General features: G+C 40.4%; 1 protein-coding gene across 1 annotated transcript in view; it reads right to left on the bottom strand.

The window, feature by feature from the left end:
• Positions 1-19,052, bottom strand: part of Gcn2 (eukaryotic translation initiation factor 2 alpha kinase Gcn2) — a 731,408-nt gene that overhangs the window by 332,568 nt on the left and 379,788 nt on the right. The gene's annotated exons all lie outside the window — the stretch shown is intronic.

Below are 19,052 nucleotides of genomic sequence, written 5' to 3'. Positions count from 1 at the left end.
AACCAGACAGTGTGTGCAAGCAAGGTGAATCTGAGGGTTAATGGCTAGGCCCCTGTGAAGATACGAGGATTGGGGGCAAAAGCCATGGCAACTATTTTTTTTCTTGCAGATATGTGAACGGATCACAAACATACACTGACTGACAGAGCAAATGCAACACCAAGAAGGAGTGGTCAGAACTTTATGCCAACTGCAGGGTAGACTGACGTCACTGAGGTATGCTCATGATGTGAAATGCGCCGCTGTGCTGCGCACGTAGCGAACGATAAATGGGACACGGTGTTGGCGAATGGCCCACTTCGTACCGTGATTTCTCAGCCGACAGTCGTTGTAGGACGTGTTGTCGTGTGCCACAGGACACGTGTATAGCTAAGAATGCCAGGCCGCCGTCAACGGAGGCATTTCCAGCAGACAGACGACTTTACGAGGGGTATGGTGATCGGGCTGAGAAGGGCAGGTTGGTCGCTTCGTCAAATCGCAGCCGATACCCATAGGGATGTGTCCACGGTGCAGCGCCTGTGGCGAAGAGGGTTGGCGCAGGGACATGTGGCACGTGCGAGGGGTCCAGGCGCAGCCCGAGTGACGTCAGCACGCGAGGATCGGCGCATCGGCCGCCAAGCGGTGGCAGCCCCGCACGCCACGTCAACCGCCATTCTTCAGCATGTGCAAGACACCCTGGCTGTTCCAATATCGACCAGAACAATTTCCCGTCGATTGGTTGAAGGAGGCCTGCACTCCCGGCGTCCGCTCAGAAGACTACCATTGACTCCACAGCATAGACGTGCACGCCTGGCATGGTGCCGGGCTAGAGCGACTTGGATGAGGGAATGGCGGAACGTCGTGTTCTCCGATGAGTCACGCTTCTGTTCTGTCAGTGATAGTCACCGCAGACGAGTGTGGCGTCGGCGTGGAGAAAGGTCAAATCCGGCAGTAACTGTGGAGCAACCTACCGCTAGACAACGCGGCATCATGGTTTGGGGCGCTATTGCGTATGATTCCACGTCACCTCTAGTGCGTATTCAAGGCACGTTAAATGCCCACCGCTACGTGTAGCATGTGCCGCGGCCGGTGGCACTCCCGTACCTTCAGGGGCTGCCCAATGCTCTGTTTCAGCAAGATAATGCCCGCCCACACACTGCTCGCATATCCCAACAGGCTCTACGAGGTGTACAGATGCTTCCGTGGCCAGCGTACTCTCCGGATCTCTCACCAATCGAACACGTGTGGGATCTCATTGGACGCCGTTTGCAAACTCTGCCCCAGCCTCGTACGGACGACCAACTGTGGCAAATGGTTGACAGAGAATGGAGAACCATCCCTCAGGACACCATCCGCACTCTTATTGACTCTGTACCTCGACGTGTTTCTGCGTGCATCGCCGCTCGCGGTGGTCCTACATCCTACTGAGTCGATGCCGTGCGCATTGTGTAACCTGCATATCGGTTTGAAATAAACATCAATTATTCGTCCATGCCGTCTCTGTTTTTCCCCCAACTTTCATCCCTTTCGAACCACTCCTTCTTGGTGTTGTATTTGCTCTGTCAGTCAGTGTATATGTGTCATGTGGAAGTTCTGCACGCATAGTGTGTATGCAGGACAACAGATGGCTCTGTGATAGCTGGTAGTAGCGCAGCAAGGGCTGTGAAATCAGTAAGTTGGTGAGTGTCGTGCGAGATGGATGTAACGCGCTTACATCAAAATAGCCGTTCTCCAAGGGAGAAATGTGATGGAATGTAACAGTGAATTAGTGGAAGTCATTGGGAATATAGCCCTACCATACCGTACAGTAGCACTGTTGGTAGGAAAGTTTCAGCAAGGATGTGTGTCAACCAGTGATGTGCAATGTTCGGGATGTCTTGTCAGAGTGCGGATCGACATGGCACATGCAGTCGTCGAGCAGCAATTAATTTCGTTCATGATGTGCTGGAAGTGATCCCAAAAGCTGCGTGGCAGTTCCTGGGACACTTTCAGGTGTAGGGGGTATAGTGTATTATTCAGGTACTGCTTTTTACGATAGAAAAATTTGATTTCGGTTTTTAACCAAATTCTATTAGTTTTTCTCAAAGTTTCGCGTGTTTGATAAGTGTTTCCGTGTTTATTGTTGTATTTATTTAAAAACTTTGGAGTCAAGTCATAAGCGAGGCATTCTTTTAAAAATGCAATATTCTTAGTTGTGTTCATTAATTTGATTCTGATATTCCTATATTTATATGCATTGCACCTTGCCTGGTTGGCGCTAATATCTTGATTGATAAATTTCATTTTTATTCCGTATTGATAGTCACCATATGTCATAAATGAAAGAAAAGTTCCACCTAATCAATACTATTTTATTGCCACATGTAGGACCGGTTTTGAGCTCTCAAAAGGTCATCCTCAGATACACTAGAATTGCATTTACATATTATGCCTCATATTGAGAGCTAATGACATATTCTAGAATTCAACGATTTTAAAGTGGTTATACCCATGCTGGAAAGTTTTAACTTTGAAAACAATCTGAAATGATAAGATGAAACTGATGTGAGATGGCAGCCAGTGGTAGTGGTTCTAACAGTGCTGTAGTCTATATGAATGAAATAATTGGTAAATTACTGTGTTCAAGGTGCACAGATGTAGCGACAGACTCTAATTATAATTCCCATTGCGTGATAAAGGTTTGCAAATGTTCTTGTGACTAGGGTCAAAGCAAAGCTAGTTGAGAAAGCCGTGTGTGAAAGCAATACATTGTGTGAACATAATTGTGATTATCAGAAACTTAAGCTTAAATTGGCATCTAAATACATAATAATCATGTTATTGAAGAAGGATATATGATGACTTGTTGAATAAAATAACTAAAGTTATATAGTATTATATTTACGATGTCCAACTCGTTGGCTGAAAGCTCAGCATACTGGCCTTCGGGTTCAGAGGGTCCCGGGTTCGATTCCCGGCTGGATTGGGAATTTTAACCTTTGTTGGTTAATTCCAATGGCCCGGGGGCTGGGTGTTTGTGCTGTCCCCAACATCCCTGCAACTCACACACCAGACACAACACTATCCTCCACCACAATAACACGCAGTTACCTAAACATGGCAGATGCCACCCACCCTCATTGGAGGGTCTGCCTTACAAGGGCTGCACTCGGCTAGAAATAGCCACATGAAAAAAAAAAACTTACGATCATTTCTGTCTTATACATTGTTACCATACTGACTACGATCAGAGATATTCATTAATTTGGATTTTTGTTACTAAGTCCTTATCAGCGCCGAGTCAAAAGAAAATGGATAAACAGAATTTAATGAAATCAGTATGTAAATTCGGAGAATAAGGAACTACAGTCTATGCTATACATAATTTTAATAAGACGCCCTAATATCACAGAGTCGCAAGAAAACTAAATGTGAAGGCCTACAATATAGCAAGCTCATAAAACTGATCAACAATAACATTACATTGACCATTATTTGTTGTGATGTGCTCTGTCTTCTGTTGCCACTCATCTCCAATAGATAGGATTACTGCTGTGTACCAAGTATTTTTTTAACATTTGCCTTGCGTTGCACCGACACAGTTAGGTCTTATGGCGACGATGGGATAGGAAAGGGCTATGAGTGTGAAAGGAGCGGCCTTGGCCTTAATCAGGGTATAGCCCCAGCATTCGCCTGGTGTGAAAATGGGAAATACCAGGTGAGTTGGCCATGTGGTTAGGGACGCACGGCTCTGAGCTTGCATCCGGGAGATAGTGGGTTCGAATTCCACTCTCGGCAGCCCTGAAGATGGTTTTCCGTGGTTTCCCATTTTCACACCAGGCAATGGTGGGGCTGTACCTTAATTAAGGCCATGGCCACTTCCTTCCAACGCCTAGGCCTTTCCTATCCCATTGTCGCCATAAGACCTATCTGTGTCGGTGCGACGTAAAGCCACTATCAAAAAAATGGGAAACCACGGAATAACATCTTCAGGGCTGCCGACAGTGGGGTTCAAATCCACTATCTCCCGGATGCAAGCTCACAGCTGCGCGCCCCTAACCACACGGCCAACTCGCCCAGTTGTACCGAGTGTAACAGTTTGCCTAAGTATTGGCGGGAAGTAGCTGAGGAGTAAGGTAACTTTCTTCTTTAGCATGCCATTCCTCTGTTTCATAAATTTTCCGATACTACTGGTAGGTAACACACTGGTTCATCATAGCATTCGAGCTATTCAATCCCTACACTGAGGCACTGCTTGGAATGAGATGTGTGCATATTTAACGGAATAATGTCAGAGGAATGTTAACGGCTGTCTGCGGCCTGGTCATTCCAGCTCTAGAACTTTGAACTGTTAGATCGGCACCATAGTACTGTTCGTTGAAAGTGAGAAAATGTGCAGTTTTTCATTTGATCGAGTATTTTATATGATAGCATTGCTTTTAATTGCTACATTCCTACTGACATACTAGAAATGACCTAGGTTGACTTCAGTTAGGAAAACCCACAAAGTCAGTCTTTCTGAGAATTCCACAGCGAAGCATGGGTACATCAGCTAGTCTCAGTATAAATCTGTAACTGTACAGAATCTTAACCCCATTGAAGAAATCAATTTTGTACTTTGGCATTATTTAAGCCAAATCATACGTTATGCATTTATTAATGTATTAGAAGCATTATTTGTTTCATTGCAGGAACACAATATCAAATTGGTAACATTCTGTGGCACCCAAAAGTTGGGAATCTTTATTAGGCAAGAGAGCTAAATACAAAGAAAGTTGGGTAAGAGGTTGGTTTGTCCAACATGACGGATATCACTCAACAGTTTTCATGGCATCAGTACGGTTATGTTTAGCGTCAGTATTCTGAAAACGGCTTGCACACGTGACAAGAATGCAATATAGTGATTAGGTTGGACGGAGGAAAAATGCAAGCATAGGAGTGGTTGTTGTTGGGTGAACCCTGTGATTTGAAAAGTTTATTTAATGGCCGGTTTGCCGGGAGAATTGTGGCTCTGATCTTGTCTCTGGGAATTATGCCTTGACTTTTTGACTTGTGGCTGGGACATCTGACTGACTTCGGCATTGCTGCACGTCAGTGGAAGTATGGTGTGAAATACTAAGCTATAATATTTAGCTTCATACCGCGAGTATACATTTACAGTGGTCTCAGACCATGAACTTGTATGTTATGTTATCATCAAGTGTGGCGAGGCATGGGGGTATCTAACCTCAACTCATTACTACGAAGTCATACAGACAATGGGAGATTAAATCTATCAGTGTACTGAGCATTATTTTTGATGCGTGGCTGTATTCCTATACGTTATAGCGGGTTATGAGGCGGCAGTGAGCGATCCCGCATTTCTCCCTAACCAGATGGCGCATATATTCGAGCTAAGAAAAAAGTATCTTATTTTGTAAATATGCATGGGGTAATTTCACGTGTGTTCTGTAATAAGCAAGAAATGGATAAAATCCAAATGGGGCACTTTCCTAGCAAGGTCGTTAGACCAGCTAATCTGTTTAACTTCTGTGAGTATTCTGTATAGTGAGGGAATAATGTGTGTTTCAGATGATGTTTTAGGAGATAAAAGTGGATTTTTTTTTTTTTTTTTGCTTTACGTCGCACTGACACAGATAGGTCTTATGGCGACGATGGGATAGGAGAGGCCTAGGAAGTGGAAGGAAGCGGCCGTGGCCTTAATTCAGGTACAGCCCCAGCATTTGCCTGGTGTGAAAATGGGAAACCATGGAAAACCATCTTCAGGGCTGCCGACAGTGGGGCTCGAACCCACTATCTTCCGATTACTAGATACTGGCCGCACTTAGGCGACTGCAGCTATCGAGCTCAGTGATAAAAGTGGATATCATTGGCATGTGATCAGTGATAATTTTGTATAGGGATGGAAAAGTGTATGTTTTAAATTTTACCGTATGTTATGACAGTGGATTTTGTGGGCATGTTCCAGGCATACAGATGTGGTTAATTTCAAAGTATATTTGTATGTTTTAATACTCTGTGTGTCATCTCATTATTAGAACTTAAAACAATAACCCCAGGCAGAAATATTTTCCTCTGCGACCACCAGTCCCTTGATGCTACATTCCTTCTACCCCATCCCTCTTCAAAGCCCCACAGTAGGACGTCCTCCCACCCTATCTACATCTGGTGCCGTGCCGGCTGGCCTGAAATGTTATATCCTGGAATGCCTTCCCTGGAGCCTTCTTGAAATAGCTGATATGAAGTCAGCTCTTGACCTCCTGTACGACTGGCTGCAAGCTGCAATTAAAGACTTTGTACTTGCACAACGAGCTAATACCAGCAAATATCAACACTGGATATCCCAAGAGACCAGACTGATACTAAATAACAAGGAGTGAGTTTGGCGCCTCCCCCAACCCACACACTCACAATACCTTCGTTAACATATGCCGCCACGCAAGGTTTATGGTCAGAAGAGACTACAAGACATACGGACACAGTTACTGAACACGTCCGGAGCAATCCCAAGCACTATTGCAGTCTTATCAACACAAGGAGAAGGAAGGAGCAGATTCATGTCAGCATGAAGCACGATAATACAACAGCTGATGGCCATGAACTGTGCAATGAACTGTTCAATAGGTATTTCTTCTCCAACGTCTCCCCTCCATCACAAAAACAATTTCAAATAGAACCCTTCCAGCTTAACTACCACACCTAGTGAAGTTCATAAACTCTTCGTAACAATAAAGCTACCGGTCCCGACACTATACAACCTCTTTTCTTGAAAAATACTGCCAGCAATCTTTGCTTCAATCTTTCTAAATTATTTAACAGACATTAAGTCACGGGCTATTTTCCTATGATGTGGAAACAGGCAAATTTTGTCTCACTACTCAAATCAGGCAACAAATTTAATGTTTCATCTTACCAACCAATTTCTATTTTCCCACACTATACTTTATCTTTGAAAAAAATTATATACCGCCGTGTCCTCGCATTTACCTGACCCTATATCTCAACCAATCAGCATGGTTTCCTACCAGGTGGCTCTTCCCTCACAAACCTGGCCACTCTGCATAGTTTTGCATCACATGCCATTGCAGTTAAATCACAGCTGGATATTTGCTACATAGACATTTCATAAGCTTTTGAATCTGTAGACCACACTCTCCTGCTCCATAAACTCTCTGAATGATTTAATATACATGACAGTCTTCTGACCTTTCTTGCTGGCTTCCTACATAACCGCTGGCAGCGAGTCGTATTATCAGGCACACCATCCTCATGGTTACCAGTCACCCCCGGTGTAACACAAGGCAGTGCTATTGGCCCTTTGCTGTTTTCCTTGTTTATGGACAATCTGTCATCCCAACTCAACAAAACAGCAAATACCCCACTCTTTTCTGATGACTGCAAGATATTTAGGGAGATCAGGAATCCAGCATATGAAGCTCTTCTACAGTCCTAACTTAACATCCTCTCAAACTGATGCCGTACCTAGAAACTTATCCCCAATCCACAAAAATGCAGCCACGACCATAACCCTCCGTAAATCTCCACTATCGACATATTACCTACTTGATCAGCCCATTGCTGTAGTTATGCAACAGCATGACTTAGGTGTAATGTCCAATACAAAATTAAAATTCAAGAACCACATAGAAACATATACAACCGTTTCACAGAAATTTCTGATCCCGCATTTTTCGTCACTTCTTCCTCATGATCATTCAACCTCTTTTGACCTACTGCTCTCCAATATGGACAACAGCCTCCTCCGCCAATTAGATAGAGTTAGATAGAGCAGAGTCCTTCTTTTGATGCAACTGTAAGGAAAAGAAACCCCAAGCTCACAAATCTGTCTACGCAGCAGGTTTAAGGGCAATTAATATGTCACCGCTGCACATCAGGCGAAATGCAGCAGACCGAGTTTCTCCACGGAATCTTAAATGGGCATTACCATCGAGGGTTAGAAACTTGATTTCCATTAGTCCATATAGAACTGAGATTATATATACACGAGGGTCGAGTCATAAGTCATGCAACTTTTTTTCCTTGCAAACAGGAATAATAATAATAATTGTTTTACGTCCCACTAACTACTCTCTTACGGTTTTCGGAGATACCGACGTGCCGGAATTTAGTCCCGCAGGAGTTCTTTTACGTGCCAGTAAATCTACCGACACGAGGCTGATGTATTTGACCACCTTTAAATACCACCGGACTGAGCCAGGATCGAACCTGCCAAGTTGGGGTCAGAAAGCCAGCGCCTTAACCGTCTGAGCCACTCAGCCCGGCTCGCAAACAGGAGACAACACGGAAAATGTAAGATATGCATCTGGAAATATAGGGGATGTACTTATGCATAATGCCTGAAGACAAATTCTGACTTCAGGAGATTCTCGTAGAAAAGTGACAGAACACAGGCTATTGGTAAACACTGTTTTATTATGGTATAGACAGCAAATACACAAGACTACGTACGAAGGACAGGTCTCCACCGGTTACAGACCTTCGAAATAATCACCCAAGGCTTCCAGTGTGCATTGCCAGTGGTGGGGCATGCAGTGAATACCACTCGCTGCATGTGTATCGCTAACGTGTGACACCTTTCTCCGAAATGCTGTTACAAGGTCCTCTTTGTTAGCAAACCATTGTCCACGTAATGGCTTCTTGACATTGGGGATTGGATCATAGTCACATGGGCTCAGATCAGGCGAATAAGGCAGGTGTGGAAGAACCTCCCATCCCCACCGTTGTTGAGTTCCATTTTGTGACGCTCTCACTCACACACTGAATTTGGGGGCATGCTTAGACCCACACTGTTGTTTCCATACACTATCTAGTGGCATCATACGCAAGTACATACCATACGTTTCCAAATACATATCTTAGATTTTCTGCATTTTCTCCTGTTTGCGAGAAAAAAAATAGCTGCCATGACTTATGACTCGACCTACGTATATTTAAGTAAAATTTACGATTCCACCTATTCAATACAACATACTTCTGCAATGCAGTTTTACATTACAGTTTAATATTTATTTGGTACCAGTTTCGACCATCATCATCATCATCCATAAACATAAACTGTACAATTCAGTTAAAAAAATGAACTGAACACTATTCGCGGTATCACAAAATCCAACGGTTTCAATAGTCAATTCTTAGAAAGAATAATTAACAAATACAAATATCACCCTAAAACCACACTTAAGAGAGAAAAACCCTATTTCCCTACAATTTCTACCTTCACATTTAATAAAGAAATCTACAAAATAACTAACATCCTCAAGAAATACAATGTATAAAAAGCTTTTAAAACCAGCAATAAAAATGCAGATATTTTACATAATACTACATCTATCAACAGGATCAACAGATTTTTAAAATCGGGAGTTTACAGGATTAAATGTAATTCTTGTAATTTTTCGTATGTGGTACAGACTGGGAGGAATTTCAGCATAAGATATTTGGAACATACTAATGTCTTAAGATACAATAAATTCTCAGCTGTTGGCCAACAGATGCACGATTACAACCATACTTTCACCAGCATAGAGCAAGATATGGAAATCCTTGAAACAGTAAACAAAGGCCCTCTACATAATATAAAGGAAAACTGTTTTATACACTTGGATCAGTAGTTTAATTCTAACTATACTCTTAACACTCCGTTACACGCCTGTAGGGGTGAAGTACAGTAGGGACTTCGAGGGCCCTGGGACTGTTACGGTAGCTGTGAAGGCCCTTCAGGAACTCTGAAAAGTGGTGGCAAAAGGGGCTCTAGTTAAGACGCAGCAGGTCGTTATGCTACTTAAGTTCCAGAATGGGTAAAAAGAAAAGGAAAAAAAAAGTAAATAAATGCAATGTAAATTTTAATCTTATACCAGTTGTATAGTATCATTTGAAGTAATTCCACATACTGTATATCAGTTGACTATATTTGTAAGTAGTACAGGAGATATTATAAGTAGAATTTTGTAAACAATATAAATTTATTAAGGATGAGCTGTGTGTTTAATAGAAAAAATTGTTAGCGTAAATTGTATAATATTGTATTATAGGAAAACTTTCTTCTTGTTAATTTAATATTTAGTGCTTGACAATAATTTATTTTAGTGTACCATTTGCCACCGAGGTAGACACCTCATTTGGAAATAAAGAGATTTTGATTTTTGATTTGATTTAATAATTTTATTGCGGTTACGCACGTGGCTGGGATTCCCTCATCATGCACAAATATGTGAATAAATTGTGTCTCTTTTGTTCTATTGAAGGGGAAAGGGCCTAAAAATCTTCCTCACAGTACTGTTGTTTACTTAAAGTCATTTAATTTTTGTTATGACCTGAATTAAAATAAACGAGAAGGGGAAGTAATATTCCCTCATTCATACTCCTGATTTTCTTATATGTCCTAACACGAATAGGCAGAGGTTCACTGCAGTGTTCATTTTACATCTTTGTATTTTTCTAGTTTTTTAATGTATAATAAACACTACAGTAAAATTCACATCAAAATAAAGAACAAGTAAAATAGTAACAATAGAAAAAATTGGTAAAGTAGTAAAAGTAAAATACACCAAGCAAAAAGAACTAAAAATATGTACACTGTAATTTATTTGCATATTTGTTGAGAGCATTAAAATCCATCATATACTCTAAAGCGTACCATTCCTAAAACGAATATAAAAAGAACAATGAGTAATAGGTGAAGGTATAACAAGAGCAACATCAATGAAAGTCAAGAATATAACTTACAATAGTCACACGGTCACATGCATAGGTGGGAAATGCCGCCCGGGAGAATAACAAACATCTACTCGTGTACACGCCTCGGCAATGACTAACAATGACTCCACTCTGCGCGGACGATGTCCTGGAGGACAACCCTTCACGCATCTCAATAAAATTCAAAATTCACCAAAACGTTTGAACAGCGGGGAATCCCCGCCCTGCGTGTAACGGAGTGTTAATGACATCTCGGAGAAACCTAATATTTTATTTGAGTGTTATTCTCAGAAACGCTAATCTAACAAATCAGAAAGCGGTTTTACGTTCAATTCAAGGCACTTTTCCGCAGCGATAACCCAATTTCGCACACCCTTCAGCCCCGCCGTAAACATAGTTCCTCCTTCTCCCCTTCCCTTCCCCACTTTCTCCTTCCCGTCTACCCCGCCCTCCCCCTACATTCCTAATCTTCCTCATTCACGTTTCTTTTCACAGCAGTCATACACAATCTGCCATGCTTCTCACACCGCTGTGCAACGTGAGTAACATTTACTTTTGTTATTCAATCCCAACCTTTCTTCTCTGGTATGCGCACTAACTTTGGCTTTTTTCTTATTGTTTATTAGGTCCAATTGCTCCGCAATGAACTGAGAAATCTTCACCACCCTTTTCTTACAAATATTTATTTGACCTTCACGCACAGCAATTGCCTTCGGCATCTCAGATATCTAATTGAAGTCCATGTTTTCTAAGTTATTTACATCATGTGTATGGCTTATTTCCTTTACACTAGCGTCAGCAATGTCATACAACAGTCAGAACTTGTGTGAAACATATGCATTTTAAGAACAATTAGTACCTAGAAATCTATTAGTTTTACTCTAACAACATATAATTGTCATATTTAAGCATTTGTGCTTTTTTTACGTCATATGTATAACTTATTGGCGTTAAGCAAGGTCATACAACCACCAGAACTTGTGTGAAAGACACGCATTTTAAGACCAATTAGTACCAAAAAAAAAAAATACTGTATTAGTATCACTCCAACGGCATATAATTAACATATTCTGAACCATATGTACTTATTTTACAAACTTTTATCATATTTGTGTCTACTTAATTCATATTGTTCAGTGCTTCACAAGGTCATACAACCTTTAAAACTTGTGTGAAAGATAACACATTTACAAACTTTAGTATCTGGAGTCAACTATAGCAACTCTATAATGGCATTCAATTTGCCATACTCTAAAAGTATTTGTGCTTATCTATAAACTTTTATTATCTTTGTGCCTCATCATCATCTGACATTTTAACTTGACAGTGTCATATTTATCTATTTTAATCTCAATGCCATGTTAAAATTGTATTGTTTCAGGACCTTTCGACTGAATTGTACAATTTATGTTTATGGCTGATGATGACCCCGAACAGGGTCAAAACTGGTACGAAATAATATTAAACTGTAATTTAAAGCTGCATTGCAAAAGTATGTTGTACTGAATAGGTGGAATCGTAAATTTTACTTAACTCTAACGGAGTCGCACACTCATACGAAACTTTAGTAGTCACGCGGGGTGTTGACAACACCCCAACTATAATTTCATAGTACAACCTACATAAACACAATTTTTTTCCAAAAATGTATTTTATTATGTGTAATATAGATTTACAAACAAGACTAGCATATGAAAATCATAAAATGCGCAATATTCATCTACAAAAATCCAAGCATACGAAAATATTGAGATTATTACTCAATTTCTGCATTTCAGTACAACACAAATTAATACAAAAATATTTTTGAACTACACTCAATGTTTCTGTTATGAGATTGAAGTAAAGACATGTAAGAATACATTCAACATAACACAAGGTCATAAACTTAGTCTGTATCACTTTGTGGTTCACCTGAATCTTGGTAACATTTTTCACGCACATTCCTCATATACTTCAGACACATCACTCTACAACAGCAATCACAGTACAATTAAGTATTTACATCTTTGTTTCTAGGGCATACTGTACACTGTGATTGTTTCGGAACTTGTTCTCGGACGTTTGTCGTCTTACTGGGGTCATTAGCACCAGTTAATTTTCCCGCCTTTTCCTGAATCTTCGGTACGCTTTCGGTACAGACTCTCTTACGGATTGTGGGATTCACTAATTCTCTTCCAAGTTCACGCAGGAACATTCGGCGTACAAGTTTCTTCTCGGGGTTGTTTGAAGAAAATATGATCTGAGCATGCCAACCCTGCTTAACTATTTATCTTCTGACAGGAACTTGGACATTTTTTCTTCGTATGCCTCCTTTAATCGATTCTTCCTTAACTTAACCTAGTTCATTTTCTTCATATTCCTTTTTTTCTCTTCGCATGGCTGCCCTCTCTTTTGTACATAATGTAATATTAATTAATTTATTTATTTTTTACTGTACTATACCATTACTTACGTGTTATATCTGTATTTATCTTACTGTGCCTAGCTACAAGTTCTTCTCTTCGTTTTACGTTCAATCTTCAATTTTCCTCATTGTTTCTTTTGCCTTTATGTTTTGTTGTTAATTGTTGTGTCTCTACAGTTACTTTGTTAGTTTTTAATATTTTCCTCTATTTTTATCATTAGATGATTTTTCCTCATTGTTCTTCCACTTATTTTTTTTATATTTGCCTTTTGCTACTCCACTGTAAATATATTTTTCCTTTGCGGAACTGTAATTCAGCTTCTCACTGTTTTGGTTTAATAAATAAATAAACAAACAAACAAACAAACAAACAAACAAACAAACAAACAAACAAACAAACAAACAAACAAATAAATAAATGAATGAATGAATGAATGAATGAATGAATGAATGAATGAATGAATGAATGAATGAATGAATGAATGAATGAATGAATGTCAAGGATTGTGAAGAATACTGTCAATAGCCAGCGTCTGCATTTCCGTGATGTCGAATATGTGCCAGATATTTGATCCACTGTATCCACTCCTGTTTTAATCATATTGTACATTGTTGCAATTGCAGGCTTCTTTTCATCTCCTATACTAGTATCAATTTCATCATCAAAATGAACTGACGATCTTCTTTGAGACATAAGACACAATAGTCATGTTTCCCCGGAACCCAAACAAACTGAATTTTACATCTCTGTCCTTCGCACACGTAAACTCCACTGGTAACTCCCTCTTATTCTCACAAAATGTACCAAGTAGAGTCAGTTCACGAAGTTCTCTTGCAAGAGGAATGCTGCAAAACCAATTATCAGTTGTTATGTTACGCCCAGTCCCTTCAGTAGGTCAAACTACTCTCTTTACAACTTCTGTCGGTAAGTTATTTATTACGTATGGCCCCTCTGATTGTTTGCCAACGTAAATTTCCATTCACTGAGTGTCCATGTATTAACATCGGACAGTGTCATAATTTTCAAACCATATTTGGCTGGTTTACTTCGGATGTACACTCAAAAACTACACCTACCTCTAAAAGGAACAAGTTGCTCGTCAACAGCTTCATATTCAGAAAAAGTGTAATTATTCTCACAGTTGGAGAGAAAAAGTTTGAAAATCTCCCTAATTCGAGCTAATTTATTGAGTTCCCTTCTCTGCCGCCGGTCCCTGTTGTCATCAAACCGAAGAGCACGCAACAAGAACAGGAATCTCTGTAGAATGATTGTTGCACGAAATATATCTACTCCAAAACCAGTCTGATCCAACAAGTCTTTGAGATTTTGGAGTCCAGAGCGATAAACACTTACTAGTATCAGATTCCCAATCACACACTATTTCGGATTCATCGGTATGCTTAGCATCGCGATCCCTCGAATAATTTCTTACAATAGTGTCTATGTAAATGTTTGTGCAATTAGTAACAGTTCTGATCATTACATCATCCACAAATAGTGGAAAAAAATTCGAGCACTGACTTAGCACTTTTAGCACGGGCCTTGACACCAGGGAGATGTAATACAGTACTATGTTTTGTTGACAAGTCCTTGTAAGTTCCTCACACTTGTCGCTTTCTACTGGATATGACTCATCGAAATCTTCTTCACAACTTTCATCTTCTTTTAAAAGTTTGTGTATTCTAGCCTCCTGTCATTCATAGCTACACATTTTCACAGAAAACGAGACTTTCACCACTCAAGCGAGAACTGAGTACTGAGCTGGAAATGTTACGATAGTGAACGTGCGGGGGTATGACGACACCCCACGTGTGAAGAAAGAGCAATAACACCTGTCACAGCAATAATTATAAGCAATCGCTCAACACTTCATGGTCAAGGTCACTTAGAGAGGTATAAGATTTTACAGCAAGCTAAATGAACTCGATCGCAATGTTTAGCCTAAAAAATTAACATGGGGTGTTGTCAACACCCCGCACGACTCTTTGAGTGTTAAATATATATGGACATTGCCACTCGGAACATCTTGTCTCACCTTTCTCTCTACGCGTCCCTTCCTGCCCCAGCAGAGTCAAAGATCTTCTCCACATTACTCACACTCAGCACTCAATACTTCAACGATCTTTTCTAATCTGCCTCCCAAATCTCTTTTTCACTATATACAGCCCCAGCATTTGCCTGGTGTGAAAATGGGAAACCATGGAAAACCATCTTCAGGGCTGCCGACAGTGGGGTTCGAACCCACTATCTCCTGGATGCAAGCTCATAGCTGTGTACCCCTGACAGCACGGCCAACTCGCCTGGTCCTAATTCTCTTTAATAATAACAGACGAGAGCTTGATATGGCATCAAGTAAAATATATTCCAGAGGTGTATAAATAATTTCTTACGGATAAGTTGATATGCCTCCCGTGCGAACCATGTGACCTTGCCATGGCAGGAAGGCTTGAGCGTCTCAATGAAGCAGATAGCCGAGCCGCAGTTGCAACCATATCGGATGGGTATTTGTCGAGAGACCAGACTAACGAATGGTTCTTTGAATGGGGGGGTAGCAGCCAGAAGTTACACGGGCGGCAGTCTAGAGGATTGACTGATATGGCCTTGTAATAATACCCAACATGGATTAGCTGTGTTGATACTGCTTCACGGCCGAAAGCAACGGGAAACTACAGTCGTAACTAACTCCAGAGGACATGCAGGTTTTTCAGTATGAATGATGTACTGATGATGGCATCCTCCCAGGTAAAATATTCTGGAGGTAAAATAGTCCCCCATTCGGATCTCTGGGTGGGGACATTTTTTTTTTTTTTTTGCTACTTGTTTTACGTCGCACCGACACAGACAGGTCTTATGGCAACGATGGGACAGGGAGCGGCCGTGGCCTTAATTAAGGTACAGCACCAGCATTTGCCTGGTGTGAAAATGGGAAACCACGGAAAACCATGTTCAGGGCTGCCAACAGTGGGGTTCGAACCTACTATCTCCCGAATACTGGACACTGGCCGCACTTAAGCAACTGCAGCTATCGAGCTCGGTGGGTGGGGTGGGGACTACATCATCAGAAAGATAGATACTAACATTTTGCAAGTCGGAGTGTGGAATGTTAGAAGTTTGAATCGTTGTGGTAGGTCAGATAATCTGAAAAGGGAGATGGATAGACTAAAGTTAGATGTAGTTGGTATAAGTGAAGTATGTTGGCAGGAAGAGCACGAATTTTGGTCAGGCAACTAAAGAATTATCAACACAAAATCAAACAGGGGAAATGCAGGAGTTGGTTTAATAATGAACAATAAAACAGAGCAGCGGGTAAGCTACTACAACGAGCATAGTGAAAGGATTATTGTTGTCAAGAGAGACACCAAACCAATGCCCACTACAATATAGCAGCTCTATATGCCTACTAGTTCGGTGGATGAAGAGGAAATCAAAAGAATATATGAAGAGATAGAAGATATAATACAATATGTAAAAGGTGACGAGAATGTAATTGTGATAGGAGACTGGAGTGCAGTGGTAAGCCAAGGAAGAGAAGGTAATGCAATAGGAGAATTCAGATTGGGACAAATGAACGAAAGAGGAAGTCGGCTGGTTGTACTTGTGAATGGTCGGCTGTGGAGAGTGCTCTTGCATTAATGTAGTGATAAAGTAGTTAAAACCTATTGAAAATGTTTAATTTTGTGTGTGTGTGTGATCCATTTAGTGCTATTTAGTGCTTGTTGGAAGAAATTGCGAGTAGTGATATTTATTTATTTGAACAAGTAGTTCAGTTGGTGTTCAGTAGATTACGTTTTCTAGGTTAAGTAGGCTAGCTAGGTGTACCTTGTTTTGAATTTAGGTTTAGGTAATAATATTAATTTTTTTTTAATGTTTAAATTTCTTTAAATATACGTAGGTTTGTTGGTGTAATACTTACAAAGGCAGATTATCATAAGGAGTTGAAATTTCTGAAGCTTTCCCGGCATTTCGTATAGATATCCATTCAAAATACCATGACGGTAATAACTGATTCAATTAAATAATACGATACGCCTCTAAACTTCAATATAAAAAGAAGTTAAAGAGACCACAGAGTATTTTACCGGATAATTACTCAACAGTCTTTGGAGTGTTGGCGATTGTTGCTGCATCTGTACAAGATCAAAGAGTACATGCACATGGTAGTTGTGTAAACAAATACAAAAATCAGCTGATTACTGTATTCCGATGATTTGTATTCAAAGTTCCCGGCATACTTTGTACTTTGCTCCTTCGTTTGTTCTTCAAGTAAAAGTTAATAATCAAATTCCTGTATCCCAATAATATTGCAGTTCAAGCCCCGGCGTAGTTTAGACAGAAATTATTGTAGACAACCACTTATTTTTCACCGTTTAAAGACACGTTTGTTTTCCATCCCGCGGGGTAGGCAAAATAATAGTAATCCACCAGCTGTAAAAATCATATAACCATATTTCAGTTGAGAATTGTAGTGCAGATAGGGTATATTTTAATAGTACCGTATCTTGCCTGCTATATTCGTGTGTATCTCTGTGTGTGTGTCTTTCGTGTGTACCTATTAGAGCATAGCAAGATAAAATAGTAGGGGCAAAAGATCTCTATAGGTCGATGCCCCGAACAAATAGAATTTTAAAAAAGGGATAAAATAGTACTACTAATAACCTGTCTATGCATTTAGCATAGTTCTTGCAAATTTCAAACTTGCAATTTTCATTTCTATTTGTGCTTAGTAGTAACATACGGTATTGCAATTAGGATACGTCTGAACGTAGTTTAAAATTATTGGTGTGTACTGCACTATACGAGTAATATCTTATTAGAAATTAGTGTGCTTATTCTATTATTGTAAAAAAATTGTGTAGTATAGCAGAGGTATCCTTAGAAACTCTCTTACTAGAATTCTGTTGTTATAATTAGGATGGGCTTAACTCTAGTTTAGAATTATGTAATTGTTGTGTATTCCTTTAGGCATTCAGTAATTAACGGCAGTTTTTTGTAGGATAAAAATAGAGTATGACTAAGTAGTATTGTAGTGTAGTAGTATATTGATTACCTTACTGTCAAGTGATCTATGTGCACTATCCTAGACAACATTTCTTTCCCTCACTTTTTTTTTTTTTTTTTTTGTGCACATTATAAGTTATTTCATTCTTCCTTTTCTTTTCAATTTTCTGTAAAGAATGGTTAAGGAGTGCAAGTGTAGGAAACCTGGGTGTGGCCAGGCATTAAGGGAGGAGTTGGAGAGTCTGAGGGATATAATTGGGATTCTCTCAGAAGAGAGGAAGGAAGGGAGGCCTCACTCAAACAATGTACAGGATACAGTAGGTGTAAAAGAAGGATGGAAAGGAAAGGGGGGAATTGTAAAAGAAAGGTGGTCTAACGTTCTCAGGGGAAGGAGATTGCAGGCTAAGGGCTCTACCACGAGGGGAGGGGATAAAATGAGGTGGGTAGGGTTGAGGCCCTGGTCATGGGCTATTCCATTGTTAGACATGTAGGGAAAATGTGTGGAGGAAAGGGAACCAGGGTAGAGTGTTACCCAGGAATTAGATTGAGGCAGATGTTGAGGAAAGTAGACAAGAAGGAGAAGGTGGTAATGTTTCACGTTAGTACCAACAACGTAAGGCAAGCAGGTATAAGTACCAACATATTTGGGGATCTGTGGGATCTGGTAAATGCAGCACGGGTGGAGTTTAAGGAAGAGGAGATGGTTATCAGTGGAATACTGTGTAGGAGTGATACTCACTGGAGGGTGATTGGAGATTTAAATGGGATACTGGGAGTGAGATTTCTAGATCCTAATGAGTGGGTAGGAGATAGGGATCTGCACTCAGGTGGCAATAACTTAAACTGCAGTGGTACATATAAGTTAGAAACTTTGTTTGGAAGGGGTATAGGGAGGTACATTCAGGAAAATGGGGTGGTCTAGGGAGCAGTGATAAGGGTACAGGGATCTGAAAGTCAAGTAGGGATGACATG

This window comes from Anabrus simplex, chromosome 2 (assembly GCF_040414725.1).
Source record: "Anabrus simplex isolate iqAnaSimp1 chromosome 2, ASM4041472v1, whole genome shotgun sequence".
In the NCBI taxonomy this organism is placed as follows: domain Eukaryota; kingdom Metazoa; phylum Arthropoda; class Insecta; order Orthoptera; family Tettigoniidae; genus Anabrus; species Anabrus simplex.
This window is presented reverse-complemented; position numbering and strand designations above follow the sequence as displayed.